This window comes from Fundulus heteroclitus, unplaced genomic scaffold (assembly GCF_011125445.2).
Source record: "Fundulus heteroclitus isolate FHET01 unplaced genomic scaffold, MU-UCD_Fhet_4.1 scaffold_160, whole genome shotgun sequence".
NCBI classification, from domain to species: Eukaryota; Metazoa; Chordata; class Actinopteri; order Cyprinodontiformes; family Fundulidae; genus Fundulus; species Fundulus heteroclitus.
Genome location: NW_023396572.1, coordinates 206,017 through 223,402, shown reverse-complemented (window position 1 = coordinate 223,402; position 17,386 = coordinate 206,017). Strand labels below are relative to the sequence as shown.

The 17,386-nt window shown below is 42.6% G+C and overlaps 1 protein-coding gene across 5 annotated transcripts in view; it reads left to right on the top strand.

The window, feature by feature from the left end:
• LOC105920265 (potassium voltage-gated channel subfamily C member 1) overlaps positions 1-17,386 on the top strand; it is a 296,659-nt gene that overhangs the window by 144,633 nt on the left and 134,640 nt on the right. The window lies entirely within an intron of this gene.

The following is a 17,386-nucleotide window of genomic DNA, read 5'->3' as shown; positions in this document are numbered from 1 at the left end:
GAAACACAAAAAGCACAGAAGCACACATTGATTCAGGAATGCTTTCAATGTTGTATGGTAATAGCGGATGATCTGCCTCCCCTGGATGATGTCACAGCTGACAAAACACCAGGTGCACCTATTATGAAGAAAAAATGACAGAACAAAAAGTTAAAATAACAACAAACAATGCAAATTGGAGAATAGTAGGAGAACTCTGCAAAGTGAGAGAAATAGACCCTGATGTCCTCCAGCAGCCTAAGCCTATAGCAGCATAACTACAGAGATATATCAGGGTAACCTAAGCCACTAACTATAAGCTTTGTCAAAATGGAAAGCCTAGTCCTTTTTAAGCCTAGTCTTAAAAGTAGACAGGGTGGCTGCCTCTCTTTTAGAGACTCTAGGAATCTCCAGTAGACCTGCAGTCTGAGAGCGAAGCACTCTGTCAGGAATGTATTGGGTAATCAGGTATCTGATAAATGATGGGGATCAATAATGGGGAATAATTAAGGGCTTTATACATGAGAAGGAGAATTTTAAATTCTATTCTTGATTTAACAGGAAGCCAATGAAAGGAAGTTAAAATTGGAGAAATATGATCCCTCTTGTTGATTTTCATCAGAACCCTACCTGCAGCATTTTGGATCAGCTGAACTACATTTTGTGGACTTCCTGATAGTAAAGAATCACAATTGTCCAGCCTTAAAGTAACAAATCTTCAAATAGGACATTACTTTGCAAATGTTCACATGCTTAATTAGCAACTGCTTTCTCAAGAATTTTAGATAGGAAAAGAATATTAGATATAGGTCTGTAATTTATTAAGTAATTTTGATCAGGAGAGGGTTTCTTAAGTAAAAGTTTAATAACAGGTACTCTAAAAACCTGTGGTGCATATCCATTTACTAAGGATAGATTAATCTTGTCTAAATGGGGGCATTAATCAAAGGGAATACTTCCTTAAATAACTTGATTGGGATTGGGTCTAACATACAAGTTGAAGGTTTAGATTAAGCTAAAATTTTAGATAATTCAGAAAGCTCTACTGCATCTAAAATGTTTCAAACACAGGTTTTAAAAATTCTTCCAATGATACCTCAGTTACTAAATTTTATTTATGAAGAGTGCCATAAAGTAATTACTGCTGAGAGCTAAGGGAATGGATGGATCAACAGAGCTAAGCTGGGTAAGTTTGGCAACATTTCCTAATGTTATGGTTGAAAGAACGCAGCTCTAAATTAAACCAGGAGGTCAGCTTCCTGTGAATAATCACCTACTTTTTCAAGGGGGCTATGTTGTCTAATGCAAAACACAACAAGGTAGTGACACCATCAACAATAACCTCAAATTGTAAATGGAAAGAAACAACATTGGTGCCATCTGCATGCCATTTCTGTGATACTGAGGAAATTAAAAGGGGGAAAGACTCTGTAAAGTTTGATACAGCATTATCTGATAATCTGTATCTACTACAATGAAACTTTCTTTTGGTGGTGGAGAACTCAGTTAAATTGAGCTCAAAGGTTATTAAAAATGGTCAGATAGGACAGGGTTGTGAGGAAATACTGTTGATTCTTCGAAACTGTTGATTCTTCGAAACTCAATTCCACATTGAGTGAGATATTTAAAGCCTTTATTTCTTATAATTTTGATGATTATGGTTTACAGATAAAGAAAACCTCAATGGCAGTGTCTGAAAATTAGAATATTACATAAGATCAGTAAAAAAGGATATTTAAAAAGAAGCGCCAGACTTCTAACAATTTAGTTCATTTCTACACACAATAATCTGTTAGGCCTCCTTTTGCATGAATTGCTGGATCAAGGTGGCATTGCATGGAGGTGACCAGCCTGTGGTTCTGTTAGGTACTGTATGATGGAAGCTCAGGTTGCTATAATAGCAGTCTTCAAGTCATTTGTACCACTTATTTTTCGTCTTACCCCATGTTAAATACTTCTGAAGTTGTCTCTGGTTAAAGAGTGGCTTGACACAAAGAATGTAGCTCTTTTGATCTGTAGACTTCAGGCTCACACTTTTTGAAGCTCGCCCAATTCCTCAATGGATTTTGCTTGACAATCTTGTGACAGGCTGTTGGAACCATTGTTGGTGGTGCAACCTTTCCCACCACACTGTTTCATTTCACTTAACTTTTTTTGAATATTCGTGGATACGGCATACTGTGATAATTTCTTTGGAAGTGGACATTTGTGGCATTTGTGGAGAGTCTCAGTGCCTGTTTTCTAGACATCTGTCCAGTATTGAAGGAAAGAGAATAAATCAGCTCTCAGTTAAAGAAATGAGATTGGTGAATTTCGCTCAACCAGCACTTTAATAAATCTTGCAAGAATGAGAACAGAAAAACACATGAGCTCCCAGAGTGTTTTCCTTGGTCTGCCTCTACCTGTTCTGTTTTAAACTAGACAGCAAGAAACCCACTAACTTTATCCAAAGCCGTATGGTGTGGGCTGCAACCCATAAGGAATAAAACAAGAGGGCTGGAAATCTTCAGTTTGGCTCTAATAAATATGTTTTGAAACTAATCCACCGGGTTGACACTAGAGGTTTTAACCTTTGGACCTATGAGCCAATGACGTTTAGGGAGGACTCCATCCCCATCCGTACCTGGTGCTTTCTGGTTTCTGTATAAGCATTCAAGCATTTAACAAAATACCATAACAACTAAACCTTACAGCAAAGTACAGGAAGTGCAAACACCATTTGAGTTTGTACAAAGTACCTAATAAAGAAGTTACTTTCAAAATTTAAAATCACACCAGTCAGCAGTCTTTCCCACAGGGCTGGACTGGGACTAGAAAATGGCCATGGCCTTTTTAGTCATGGTGGCTCACCATGATTAGTTATACGATGTGTAGAAACACACAACATACCAGAGAATATATGTGCACAATTGTGATGTTTTAATGAAAATAAAGTAGAGTTGCCCAGATGGAAAAAAAGTAACCAGGTGTAAATGATTTCACTAAACAACTTTGATTTTGGGAGAGATGGCCACAGTGTCACAGTTCCAATCCTTTAGTTAAAGTGGTTGTCAAGGAAACACTGCTAGAGATGTCTTTTAAATGTTAAATGAAGTATACTATTCAAATACTACTTAAATTATACAATTATGCCAACATAGGGCAAAACATCCATGCTGAATAAAAAGTGGTTAAAAGTGGAAAAACAGTAAGACAATTTGAGAGAAAGAGAGAGAGAGAAATGCAGAGACAGGTAGACAAAGAAAAAAGAGCAAGGAACAGTTATAATTTAAATAATCTTATAATCTTACAAAATAATCTAATAGTTTATTTTGTACCCAAAAACTGTATTCAAGAGTAGCACTACTACTAGAATACTACCAGTATTTAAAAAAGGCTACTTAAGTACTGAGTCACAGGTCATAACATCTGATTTGTTATGTAAAAATTATGTAATCAAACAGACTAAAATATAAAGTTGTGTGCAATTTCTGGTTAAGCTGCAGCAGGGAATTCTGAGAAAAACATGGACTTAAAATCTAAACAACCACACTTTACAGCTCCTTCCCTCTTGACCTCTGCTCCGCTATAACTCTCCTTCAACACCTCACCACAGAGGAGGCTGCTAGTGATGGGAATGGCGGTTCTTTTGAGTGTACTGAATTCAAGATCTTTAGTGCTAGAATCAAGGTTGGCTTTGTTCACAGCGTTGTGAGTGAATCAATTCAATTCAATTATAGTTATATAGCGGCAATTCACAACACATCATCTCAAGACACTTTACAAAGTCAAATTTAATCAATTCAAACAGACAGATTGGTCAAAAAGTTTTCTATCTAAGGAAACCCAGCAGTTTGCATTGAGCCTTGACAAGCAACATTCACTCCTCCTGAAAGAGCTGTTAATCGTTGTGACTCAGCCTATTAAACTTGTGTTGTGGTGTGAATGAATGTGCAGTCTGCAAATCGTACTGAGAGTGGAGCTGTGTCACTTACTCGCATACTACACCAATGGACTGAGACAGAACAAACAGATGGAGTTTCGGTTAGATAACACAGTGGTTTATGTAATGGATTTTTTTGTCTTTTTCTGGAAGTGACATTTTATGTTTTGATCCATAAGTCACATTTAGAAGCATATTTTTTCCTATTTCCATCTGTGCTTACTGACTTCTGGTTGCTAGAACTTCAAAATGAGTTAAGAAGAGAGCCTGCAGTCTGTCTGATTTTATTACCTCTATTTAACTGTAAAGGAACCCCACCTTTAATGGTAATTAACTGCAAATGTAGTAACATGAAATGAATGATTGGGTGATTGGAATCTTTTAAATGAATCATTTTAATGTTCTGAGTCTAGTGATTCAGTACACTCAAAAGAACCGCTGTTTCCATCACTACTTTGTGGATGAGGGGTGTGCATACATGAGTGCGACTGACACTGCTAAGATGAGGCTCAGTTCCACCAGTCCTACTCGTTTTCTGAGATTATCTTTGCCCGTTTTTTTTTTGTTTTTTTTTTGAATGGACACTTTACTCAACAGCTTTCAGTGTAAATCGAGAGAAAGCCTTGATGGATCTGGACTGGATCTGTTTTGTTGGGAGAGTTGAGCAAGAAGTTAGGGCCTTGTAACCATACAGTCTGTGCCAAGAGTGAGGCAGGAATAGACCTTGGTGAATGGTCTGCAGGATTATCCTCTGTGCGCACATAGTGCCATTGCTCAGGTTTTGTGGTTTGCCGAATGTGCTGAACTCTATTATGGACGTACACATAGAATCGTCTGGATTCATTATAGATATAGCCAAGGACCACCAGTATAGAACTTTGTGGAATCTAGCTTCAAATCCAATTCATCATGGATTAAGTCTGCCATTTCCACTGCTAAGACAGCCGCACAGAGTTCGAGCCTTGGAATGGTTGGTTCAGACTGACGTGCAAGTTTTGACTTGGCTGTGATGAACCCAATGTGAGTTTGTCCATCTTGTATAGTCTTTAAATATGCCACACCATCTAATGGCTTTGACTGATGCATCAGAAAACTGATGCCATCTCCCACAGGGGACCCACACTGCGTTGAGTTGCTGCAGCCTTTCTTCTTAGATCCACATCCTTCGCAACTGCAGCACAGTCTTCAGGCTTTTAGGACTATCTGGCTGTTGGAAGCAAACTGGTGGAGCCTGAGGTTTGACTCAGCCAGTGACATCTGTGTTCTGCTCAGCAAGTCTATGGCTTCGGCATCAGTCGTCACGGAACGAATACCGTCGTCCACATAGAAGTGGCGCTTCACAAAGTTGACTGTGTCTAGCCCATGTTCTCATGCTCCCTCTCTAATTGCTCTCCTGAATCCGTAGATAGCTATAGCTGGGGACGGGTTGTTGCCGAAAACATGCACTTTCATTCTGTAGTCCATTATTTAATTTGTCATGCTCCCTCTCTAATTGGCGTACATGTCCTTGGTACATGAAGGTGTCTCAGCTACTGAAGTGATTCTTTGCAGACTTTTCATTTACTGAATTTTGGCTTCAGGTAGTGGTAGAGAAAATGAATGTGTCACTTGCCATCTCCCACAGGGGACCCAAACTGCGTTGAGTTGCTGCAGCCTCTCTCCTTAGATCCACATCCTTCGCAACTGCAGCACAGTCTTCAGGCTTTTAGGACTATCTGGCTGTTGGAAGCAAACTTGTGGAGCCTGAGGTTTGATTCAGCCAGTGACATCTGTGTTCTGCTCAGCAAGTCTATGGCTTCGGCATCAGTCGTCACGGAACGAATGCCGTCGTCCACATAGAAGTGGCGCTTCACAAAGTCGACTGTGTCTAGCCCATGTTCTCATGCTCCCTCTCTAATTGCTCTCCTGAATCCGTAGATAGCTATAGCTGGGGACGGGTTGTTGCCGAAAACATGCACTTTCATTCTGTAGTCCATTATTTCATTTGTCATGCTCCCTCTCTAATTGGCGTACATGTCCTTGGTACATGAAGGTGTCTCAGCTCCTAAAGTGATTCTTTGCAGACTTTTCATTTACTGAATTTGTCTTCAGGTAGTGGTAGAGAAGATGAATGTGTCACTTGCCATCTCCCACAGGGGACCCAAACTGCGTTGAGTTGCTGCAGCCTCTCTCCTTAGATCCACATCCTTCGCAACTGCAGCACAGTCTTCAGGCTTTTAGGACTATGTGGCTGTTGGAAGCAAACTTGTGGAGCCTGAGGTTTGACTCAGCCAGTGACATCTGTGTTCTGCTCAGCAAGTCTATGGCTTTGGCATCAGTCGTCACGGAACGAATGCCGTCGTCCACATTGAAGTGGCGCTTCACAAAGTCGACTGTGTCTAGCCCATGTTCTCATGCTCCCTCTCTAATTGCTCTCCTGAATCCGTAGATAGCTATGGCTGGGGACGGGTTGTTGCCGAAAACATGCACTTTCATTCTGTAGTCTATTATTCCATTTGTCACATTGTTGTCCTGGTACCACAGTAATCTCAGATAATTTCTGTGGTCCTCTCGCACCAAAAAGCAGTAGAACATCTGCTGTATATCTGCCAAGACAGCAACCTTTTCCTTATGGAACCGCATCAGGACTCCAAGCAGAGAATTGTTGAGGTCAGGGCCTGTAAGCAGTACATCATGGAGTGAAACACCTAAGTGTTTGGCACTGGAGTCGAACACTATCCTGATTTGGCCTGGTTTTGAGGGTGGTACACTCCAAAGGTTGGCAGGTACCAGCATTCTTCATCCTCTTCTAGTGCTGGAGCAACCTCTGCATGGTTATTCTCCAATATTTTCCCCATGAAAGCAACGTATTGCTGTTGCACCTCTGACTTCTTTTTCAAGCTTTGTTGGCGTGATGCAAAGCGTCTGACTGCTTGTTGTCGATTGTTAGACAAGCGTTATCTGGGATGCTTGAATGGGAGAGGAGCCACCCAGCTATAATTTCTGTAGACTTCTTTGTTCATTATTTTCAGAAAGACGTCAGCTTCGATAGAAGGTGCTAGTTTGTTGTCGTGTTCAGTGTGGCTGAAAACCGTTTGGCCCAATGTTTCTTCCATGGACTTACTAGTCTCCGAAGTCCTGTCTCTCATCTCTTTTTCTTGATGGACCTTTTCTTTGATGTGCAAAAAGTTTGTACAGGGTTTGAATAGAGAGGGCCGGCCGTTGTCAAGCACAGTTGTCTTAAAGGTGACATTTGGTTAATGTGCTTTCCCCAAGCAGACTTCTCCAACCAGCACCCATCCTAGGTTTTAGCGTTGGGCCAAAGGGGCATTGTGGGGGCCATTGACTTGTTCCCTAACTTTGTGCACTCTTATGTCTCTACCAAATAAAAGGAGGATTTCAGCAGTTGGGTCGACCTCTGGGATGTGCTCTGCTACCTTGACAAGATGAGGATGATGACGAGCTGCATTTGGGGTTAGGTTTCAGAGCGGTTGTCAAGTATGTTGTTGCACTCAATGAGTGGTGGTAGGGGGATTGTGGTCTTTCCGTCGAGTGACTCGACCACAACACCTTCAGCCCTTCTCCCACTACACCAGAGCATGTCTTCAAATAGTAAGAGTATGGTTTGCACTCGATGTTAAACAGCTCAAAAAGGCCGGACCTTACTAGCGACCGATTACTTTGGTCATCTAGGATGACGTAGGCCTTGATAGCTTAATCTGTGCGACCTTTAGGATATAGCTTCACAAGACATATCTTGGAACATGAACAGATAACATTTCCTGTGCCACAGACCTCAGTGCAGTTTGAGTAAGCAGCTTCAATGCTGCCGCTCTGTTCCTCCTCCCTGACGTTGTGTGGTGGAGGGAGCCATGACTTGAGGTGCAGGTCCAGGGTGCATGGCGGAGTCGTGATAGGTGCTATCACACTCCAAACACTTAACCACATTCATACAGCCCTTAGCAAGGTGAGTTGTGAAGCCACAACACTTAAAGCAGATTTCCTTTTCTTTGATAAAGGCCTTTCGTTCCTCCAGCTTCTTGGCTCTGAAGGCTTTGCAGCGTTTGAGAGGATGTGGCTTGCCATGTATTGGACAACTTTTGTTCGGGTCACTAACTCCTTTGGTTATACTTGTTGGGGCTATATCCGTCTTGTTAATTAAAATTGGGTACTTTGCGCTTTTAAAAAAGGGTTTTTCAGACTCTGCAGGTAAGCCACTAGTACCTAGGATAGCAAAGCTAGGATCATTCCTTTTACGAGCTTCGTTGCACACAAACTTACTGAAGAACTCAAATGGTGGAAATCTTCTTCTATTTTCTTCTTTGTGTTTTGAACCAGCCGAAATTTATTTTTCATGAAGCCCATAGGGCAATTTCGCAACTATGGGTTCGATGCCGCAGGCGATATCCAGGTAGGAGAGAGCTTGGAGGTAGCCATCCTCCTTGGCGCACTACACTTCCATTAACAAATCTGCTAATTCCTGGAGCTTCGTCCATTCTTTTGCTGAGACTCTTGGGAAATTATCGAGCTGGTGTAGGTACCAGATCTGCTCGGGTGGTCAGATCTGCTCAGGGCCCTGCGCCTCCTGATTACGTCACTATACACGATTGGCTTAACGTTTGCACGATTACGCAAAACATATATATATATATATATATATATATATATATATATATATATATATGTATGTTTTTGTATATTGTTATTTATATATTTATAAATGTTAGATATATATATATTTAAATAAATAAAATGCTAAATATTTCAGCACATGACTTACTCAGTACCCCCCCCCCCCGACAATGAGAAAATCATCGTTATTCGATGCTGTAGCACACATATTCCCTAACCTGACGCCGCCAGATAGATTTGCTTCGCATATCCATCTGGAAACCTTCCGTTGAAGTAATTTTGGGAAGGGGCGAAAATACTGGTTAGCTGATTGGCCTATGTTGGTGATAGACAAGCCAAATAAACCAATCAGATTAACGAAGCATATGACGTACTCGTCAACATGCTTCGTCGTCGCTCTGTTACGAGCAACGACAAAAACACAACCACAAGCCAAGCTACTCTTGCTGCTGCAGGTAAAAGGCTCGTTAGCTCAGCAAAGAAATACTCTGTAATGCCGATAAAACTTGCTTGATAGCCACGCTAACGCTAGTTTCATCGGCTGAAGCCGCCATGTTCTTTAGACTGAACCAGAGCCATAGTCGATCTTCTCGTTGCGTCACACCTCAACCCGCCTCAAAGCCAACGCTGATTGGACATTCGTTTGGTGAACGGCTCCAAATTTTCTTTAACGGAGAGTAGCCAGACTGATCTGCGAGTGAAACCTTGAAAGCTCGCGAGATCAGGATGGTCTCACGAGGCTACATATTCCCTAGTTACTGGAAGAAAATAGGGAGTACCAATATGGCGGCTGGTGGCTTCAAAGCGACTCGTTCTAACAGCGGGCGATTAGCACTCCAGTGTATAATATAGCTGAGTGGTGGGGACCGTGTACCAAGTTAAGGAAACAGCAATGGACGTGCGTTGGACTGGCTCGACTATCAGCCGAACAGAACAGGTGGGGGAGTGACCCACAGGTTTCTGTCCCCGCCTTCGACGGCGGGACGGCAGAACTTGCTGGAGGTCTAACTCTTTCGGTAGAGCTGGGATCGGCGGAGCCCGCAGCATTCCCTGCGTCTCCTCTTCTGGAGGGAGGGAGAGAAAAAGATCGGGGCGAAGATCCCGCACCACTTCCGCTTCGACCTCCAAATACAAACTCGGGTCCGGATTAAAACCATGAGCTGAGCAAACACCGGAGTCTCTGGGTGAGTAACTCTCACTTATAACAGGGAGCGAGGTTTTAGCGTCAAGAACAATAATTCTCCCGGAGCGAACACTCTGGTTCTGCTGCTTGTTAGCCGACGAATCCATGTTTTACGGGCCAGATCATTCTGTCAGGAACGGAACTGAATGGGTGGACTCAGTATTCAGGCTAACAAGCAGAGGCTTCAGGTTCAGACGTTTTATTGCTCTGAGACAAACAAGACTGGGACAGGCAGGCTCGATGGTCAAAAATGGCAGTCCAAAATCAGGCAGAAGTACCGACAGGGATAAAGCAAGCTCGGAAATTCCTTAGGCAGATTCGGGTCGGCAAAACAGGCAATCAGTCAGACAGGGCAGGACAAAACAGATTCAGGGGACAGACTGGCTCAGAATCAAAAAGCAATCGGGTTTGCATCAACAGGTCAATCAGAATAGAGAACGCTGGAACAAAACTCACCGTGGGCTTGTAAATGATCTGGCGGAGAACTAAAGACTAAGGCAGAACTAAATAGTGGAGTGCACAGGTGAAATGGAGTGAAAACTAATTACAGGAAAACAGCTGGAACTAATCAGAGGCAGGGAAGTGAGTGACAGAACTGAACTGAAAGCTTGCAAAACCCTGACAGATACTATAAAACAAAGAACAAAGTCAAACCACAACAAAACTCAAACTATTCCATAATCCAAAACTAAGACAGAATCTAAAATCATGACATTTTTGTATCCTTCCCCTGAACAACTATGTTGAACAATCTTTGTTTTCAGATCATTTGAGAGTTGTTTTGAGGTGCCCATGATGAATCTTCAGAGGAGATTTAAACAGCAGGACAATTTGCAACTGGCCATCTTAAATACATTTTCTCATGATTTGAGAAATTACCAAACCAATTTTGTGTTTCAGTAAGTCAGTGAAAAGTAGGTAAGGGTATTCAAATCAATAAAATGATTAGGGTACCCACATTTTTGAAACTGTCAATTTTTGTTTTAATGCATATTGCACATTTTCTATTAGTCCAATAAACTGTGTCCATCAGTTATTAATTATATCAAACTAAAATAGCTGTTGCAAACACCCAAATATTTAGAAATAAAAATAATTAAGATTAATAAGGGTGCCCAAACTTTTTCATATGACTGTAGATCAGGAGGCTGACATGTTGACTGGGTAGCATTAATAGCTGCCTGAGCTGAGAAGTCGGTAGAAGGATGGCTTTTATATGAGTGCAGATCGAAGTATGATACAATGTGTTCTCCTGTCCCTCCCATTTTATCCTCTTCCGATGGGCCTACTTCATCTAGCAGCATATATTTTTTCATACTGTCCGCTGCTTTCCACACAGCTGCTTCAGCCTCAGCTATTGCTGCCTTTCTGTGAATAGTGAGCGCTTCTAGCTCAGCGTCTTTCTTTGCCTTTTCCAGCTGATATGTAGCTTCTCTTTCAGCCTTTTCTTTCTGGTGCCCTGCCTCTTTAGCAGCCCTCTCTATTTTAGCTTTGTTCGGCAAATGCAAGACGTGTTCTAGCTGATTCTGGTTTAGCTCGTATTAATGCTGTAGATGACCGTGAACTTCTTTTACTGCCCACAGAAATCATGTCACTTTGTTTAGCTCCATCTTACCACGATGTACAATGCTAGCTTTTTAGTGATAAATTCAGGTAGTTGAACACAGAAATGTAGCAAAAATGTCGACTCTGCTAACCTCCTCCAACTGCCATACTAACTGCCATACTAACTGAACAAGTTAGTACTGCTAACTTGTACAACTAACAAAGAGTTTAAGAGTTTTATGGAAGGAGATGATTAGTGGAGGATGAGAACCAGAGAGTCTTTTCCGGGGTGGAGCAGGTGGATGTAGATGACAGGAACTGGCGGACAGGAGGAGCTGGAGGATCGTGAGTGAGCGTTGGGACGGGACCCAAGGTTGTTGGATGAGTTTCGGAACGGGATCCGAGCGGAGCCTTGGGAAGGAATCCAAGGGTGGCAGGAAAGCTTCTTGACGGGACCCTAGCAGGGCTTGGAGCGGGATCCAAGTGGGCAGCGCTTTGGAGCGGGATCCAAACTGAGAGGGGGGAGTGCGGTCGAGGGAAGGCAGTAGGGAGACAAGAGTCTTACAGCGAAGGATGATGACGAACCAGCAATGAAGGGCTGGCTGAGGAGTCCTTAAGTAGGTTGACTGACAGGTGGAATAAGTCCGGGTTGATTAATGACGGCAGGTGGAGATGATCAGAGGAGAGTAGAACCGGGTGTATGAGAGGAGGAAGGTGCTGGAAAATGTCCAGGGTGCAGCAGGCAAAACTGCCTCTATCTCCTGGCCTGTTTTTGCTTTTTCAATAAACCCTTTTTTGTAACTCTGCGTTCAGCTGAATTTCAGGTTCACACTTACAATCTTTACAGTATGATCTGGCCACCATGAACCCGACGCGACACATAGTTTATGATCCGGTCTAATAATGATGGACACTTGGGCTCTGTCTGGGATGGAGGAGGATGTCAGATGCTTACCTGAGGTCATCTTGGGAGCTTCATTTGGGGGTTCCAGGCTGGAGAGCTGTCCTCCCGCTGTCTGTCCCAGATGCCCTCTCCCCAGCAGCAACTTTGCTCTTGGGCCACCTCACCACCGTAAGCTCTGACGCGCGACCGCCAATCCTGTCCCCCTGTGAGTAATCCAGTCATTGAGTCTTCTGTACGGCTGGTCTGGGCTGCAGATTCAGCGTCCTGGTGCTTTGGTTCCCCAGGTCAATGTCAACACAATCAGAAGGAGGTCTCCGCTTCTCCAGCTGGTACTTCCTCCTCATCATCCATCCCTGTTGGGTCCACTTCTTTGTATGTCACCAGGGAACCATTCAACACTCCTTCCACCAATTCCTCTGATTTCACTTTTGAGAAAGTGGAGAAGAGGTTTAGAACTTTTGTGCCGATGATCAAGAGGCTTAGAGAAGACTTGATTCATCATTATTCTCCTGCATTAGAGGAAGGATTAAAGAAGCTGGAGGAGCAGTATAGAATCGCATTAAGAAATTTTTACCATCATCCAACTTATCCTGCGGTTCTGAAGTCAACTACCAGAAGTCAGTCTGATTCCATTCCTTAAGCCACGGAATCAGTCCACGTCATTAGGGATGCTTCCGTGCCCATCCTCATCGGGATGAAAGTCCCTGGTCCTGTTCCTGCCTACGTGGGCCCAGCGGACGCCGCGCCTCCTGTCTCTGTGGGTGCATGTGCCTCCTGTCTTGGCACCAAATGTCTTCAAGGAGGAGGTCCAGGTGGATCAACCTCCAGTTTTTGCCCTTGACATGGTCGACAAGGGCACTCAGCCTGGCCTACCAGCTGTCACTGAGGACCGCAATGAGCCCTTGCAACTATCTCAGCACCCAGGGTCTCGTCGAGACACCAAGAGCCCGGTTCCATTGGACGCCAAGCTCCAGGCCGTTGCAGGGTGTTGTTCAGGAGTGCTGATCTGATTCCACGCCGGCCTCCCAGGATCCTGCTCTGTCATCCATCCAAGCCCAAGTTACATCTAGGAGGGCCTCCAAAGAATCTGCTATGCCAGGGTCTGCCTCCTGGACATGTGCCAGAGAGTTTGCTTCACCCTTTTTGAGGTTGTTTTCTTCTTTGGATTTTTGGACTTCACCTGCCTTCATGTACCTGCTTCACTGACCCACTCGCTGCCAGATCGTCACTTCTCATCATGGGACATCACCTCACTCCTGCCCTGCTGGCGTGTTTTTTTTTTTTTTTCAAGTTTGTGTACGTGCTCCACCTGCATCGGCTCAAGACTGGCTCCACCTCCATTTCCTGGTCTGTTTTTGTTTTTTTCAATAAACCCTTTTTTGTAACTCTGTGTTGGGCTGAATTTCGGGTTCACACCTACAATTGTTACACTCATGCTCCTCTTCTTCCTCCTCCTTCTCCTCCTCAAACCCAGCCTATTCTCACTCTGATACTTACACATTAAGGCTGTCTCTAAATAAGTGCATACCATAACATTTTCACCCATGTTTGCATATGACTTGATATCACCAGACTTTTTCATGATTAGATTTATTATACACAATGAAAGGGAAGTATAAACACTGTATTAAAAACTGAATGAGAACATTAAACATAAATATCATACAACAAACTAGAAATAAAATACAAGACTTGAGGGAGTGGTTGTCTTTTGTGGATGGGTCCCAGGGTGAAAGCAAATGCTGTACTGTATATTGGTTTGTTGATTTCATGTTGTTTTTCTTGAAAGTCAAGTGGCTTCTTACAGCCCAAACAACAATTAGAGATGTTTTATTTATTCAACTGATTGGGGCAAATTCTGTAGACCTGAAAGGTTTTTAAAAACCTGCTACCATTTTGAGAGGAGCAAACAATTTTTCTGGGATGGATCTTTGCCTTGTTGTGCTCAGAACCATAGGACTGGACAGTAATATGGTAAAATCTTATATGTACCAGAGTTGCAAACTCAACAGAACACGAGAAGAAAACAAATCAAAATAAAGTCAATCAATTAATTGAGTGGTAGCAATGTATAATCAATTCACAGTTGATTAGAAGCCTTATTGACATCAACATTAACCATCACAACCAACATGTCAGCACTTTGAGGTAACAACATTGAAAGAACATTGGCTAAATAGCTCTGAGGTACCAAAGCTGGTCTACCGAAACAGACCTGAAGCTGAATATGGGGAACGCTTCTGTCAAAATTAGCCACCAGCACTATTCATGCACGGTTAGCATCTAACTCGTTCTAGTCCGGCTTCAGGGTAGCAATTGGCTAACGATAGCTAAGCTAGCGTTACTTCATAACAGCCTAAGGCTAACAGCTTTGGACTACTCGTTGTCCCATCCAAGATGGCGACTATGACGACATATGACCTCCAACCTTGCGTGCGGAGGCAGTCCTGATGACGTATGACCTCCGACCATGCGTGTCGTGCATAAGATGGCAGTTCCGAGATCACAGCTAACTCACCAGTCTAGTGTGAAGGTGGGCTTTGAATGTAGGGCTAGTAGCCAGTTGAGACAAAGACTTCGACAAAGTGTGGGAAACCCGAAAGGGGGGGGGGGAGTAAGAGAGAGAGAGACAAGGAAAGAAGTCTATAAAAGGAATCTAATTCAGCCGATCGGCACAGCCAGTTTATCTACCATCATCACTTTATCACTTATAATGCATGCACACATTGGAAATATTCAGCACAGTTAAATACCACCTTACGGGTGAAGAAGGGAAATAAAAAAAAGAAAATCCTTGTACTTTATGTAGCTCCAGTGAGGAGATTGATGCTGCATGACCCAGCGTCCGTTGATCCCAAACTCGGGTAGGCTTGGCAGAGTTCACTGAGGAGCAGGAAAACACCACGTTCCCTGGGAGCTTCTCCGATGATTTGTTTTGCCAAAACAAAAACGAGCGGATCTTGTTGATCTCTGGAGGATAATGGAACTTCCAGTTGGATAAAAATGTTTATTAACATTAATTTTAAAGTCAAGACCTCCCTGTCGGGGTGCAGGGGAAAGTAGTAATGTGGTGAAGCTTGGACCAGCCAAGAATCAAATCACGGGCCACGTGGGGGGCCCAATGCAGGAGTATGGTGAACGTCTTCTCAACACTGCAAACTGCCCAAACAGAAGAAAAAAATATTCCGCCTTTGCATTTTATAGTCGGTCTACATGGTGACAAGATAAGATTTGTTGCGGGACAGTCGTCCCAACTCTGTTGCATGCTGGGAGTTGCAGTTTGTCACATCATGATGGCATAACAACAGTTAGTTGTGATTGTTTATCACAACAGCCAACTCATTTAAGTAATTCATAGCAATGTTACCTTAACTGAGAATCATGAAATAAAAACAGAACAGTGTAATGTAAACATTACCAATATTTAAACAAAACATGGATACCAAGATAGATTGCCTACCAACCTCAACAATGTTGAGTTGCTGTCCCTATTACTATCAATCTTATGAAACAGTCCATAAATGGTTGAACATCTCTGTAACAGCTACAAACCTGCACATTTACTGTGATTGTTAGATGCACTAACCAGGCCAGCATCACTTGTGACCGTCCATCCTCAGCATCTGCAACATATTTTTTCACATCTTACTGTTTTTTGTGTAGGATCACACACATGCATAGTCATGAGCTTGTAGAATTTTCACCTGCTAATGATTTTTCTGGGTAATCCATCTTGACTCTAACATAAATTCCCTGATAACTTTAAAAGTTCATGCTCCAAAACTGGACTGGAATTCTAATTTGCCTCACCATCATTAGTACAGCTGAGCTTACACTATTGCAGATGGAATCGCTGTATAACACATCAGAACCAGACGTGAATGAGGCGTCTTCAGAATGTGTCTAGCGGTTTGTGCCACCCCTTCACCTGAGCTTAAGGAATACTAGTAGTAAAAGAGCTGGTAAACGTGCTACTACCATATCCCAGTTGGACGGGTGAAGTCAAATTGTTCCAAAAGTCACAACTTCACTTAAATTAATTATTTGTTGCTGTTCATCCACCATTTCTCAATATTTATAATAAGATGACCACTCCATTTTTAATTAATATATTGTCTAAATAGCGCACGAGTGCTTGATGGTGCAACTACTGTAACTTTTAGTTGTTCATCTCTACAGGAGGCAACTGGACTGTTTCATAGAAACATTTCTCCTCCAGATTTTTTCTTGCTTTTATCTTTTGAATCCTTGTCACTTGTTTCGCTTCCTAACTAGACCAACATGTATGGTGTTTCAGTCACATCTTTCAGGGTGTAGATGGTTATGAAATGCCTATGAAAAGTCCTAGTTATTCGGGTCATCACAACAGCAAACTGGGTTGATATTAATTTCCTTTATCAGTTTACATCTTAAATCATGGACTTCCAAAAGTTTAAAATTAATTAGAAACAGTGACCACTGGAGACAGGTACCATCTACCCTGTGATCCTGCAAGGACAAGCGAATAGAGAAGATCAAAGATTTCAAAGATTCTTTATTGTCACCACGTATTACCATGGTGAAATATCTTTTTGGACACTCCACCTAACAGAAAACAGGCAATCAACAAAGGTTACAGTTTGCTTGTGTAAAACAAGCAAACTGTAACGTGCAAAAGATTAAAAAAGATAAGAAAGATCAAAACGTTTATATCTGTCCCTTCGCGAGTGCAATTAGCCATTCAATTAAATTTTATTTATATAGTGCCAATTCATGATACATATCATCTCAAGGCACATTCCAAAGTCAAATTCAATCAGATTATACAGATTGGATCAGATTATACAGATTGGTCAAAAAGTTTACTATCTAAGGAAACCCAGTAGATTGCATCAAGTCTTGACAAGCAGCATTCACTGAATGCATTCAGCATTCAAACAGTGTAGAGCCACAGGGAGAGTCGTCTACATTGTCCATGGTTTTGCAGCAATCCCTCATACTGAGCAAGCATGAAGCGACAGAAGAGAAAACTCCCCTTTAATTCGAAGGAAGAACCTCCAGCAGAACCAGGCTCAGTGTGAACGGTCATCTGCCTCGACCGACTGGGGGTTAGAGAAGTCAGAGCAGAGACACAATAAAAGAGACAAAAAAGCACAGAAGCACACATAGATCCAGAAATCTTTTCTATGTTACATGGTAATAGCAGGAGATCTGTCTTCCCTGGATGATGTCATAGCTAACAGAATGCCAGACCAGGTGTACC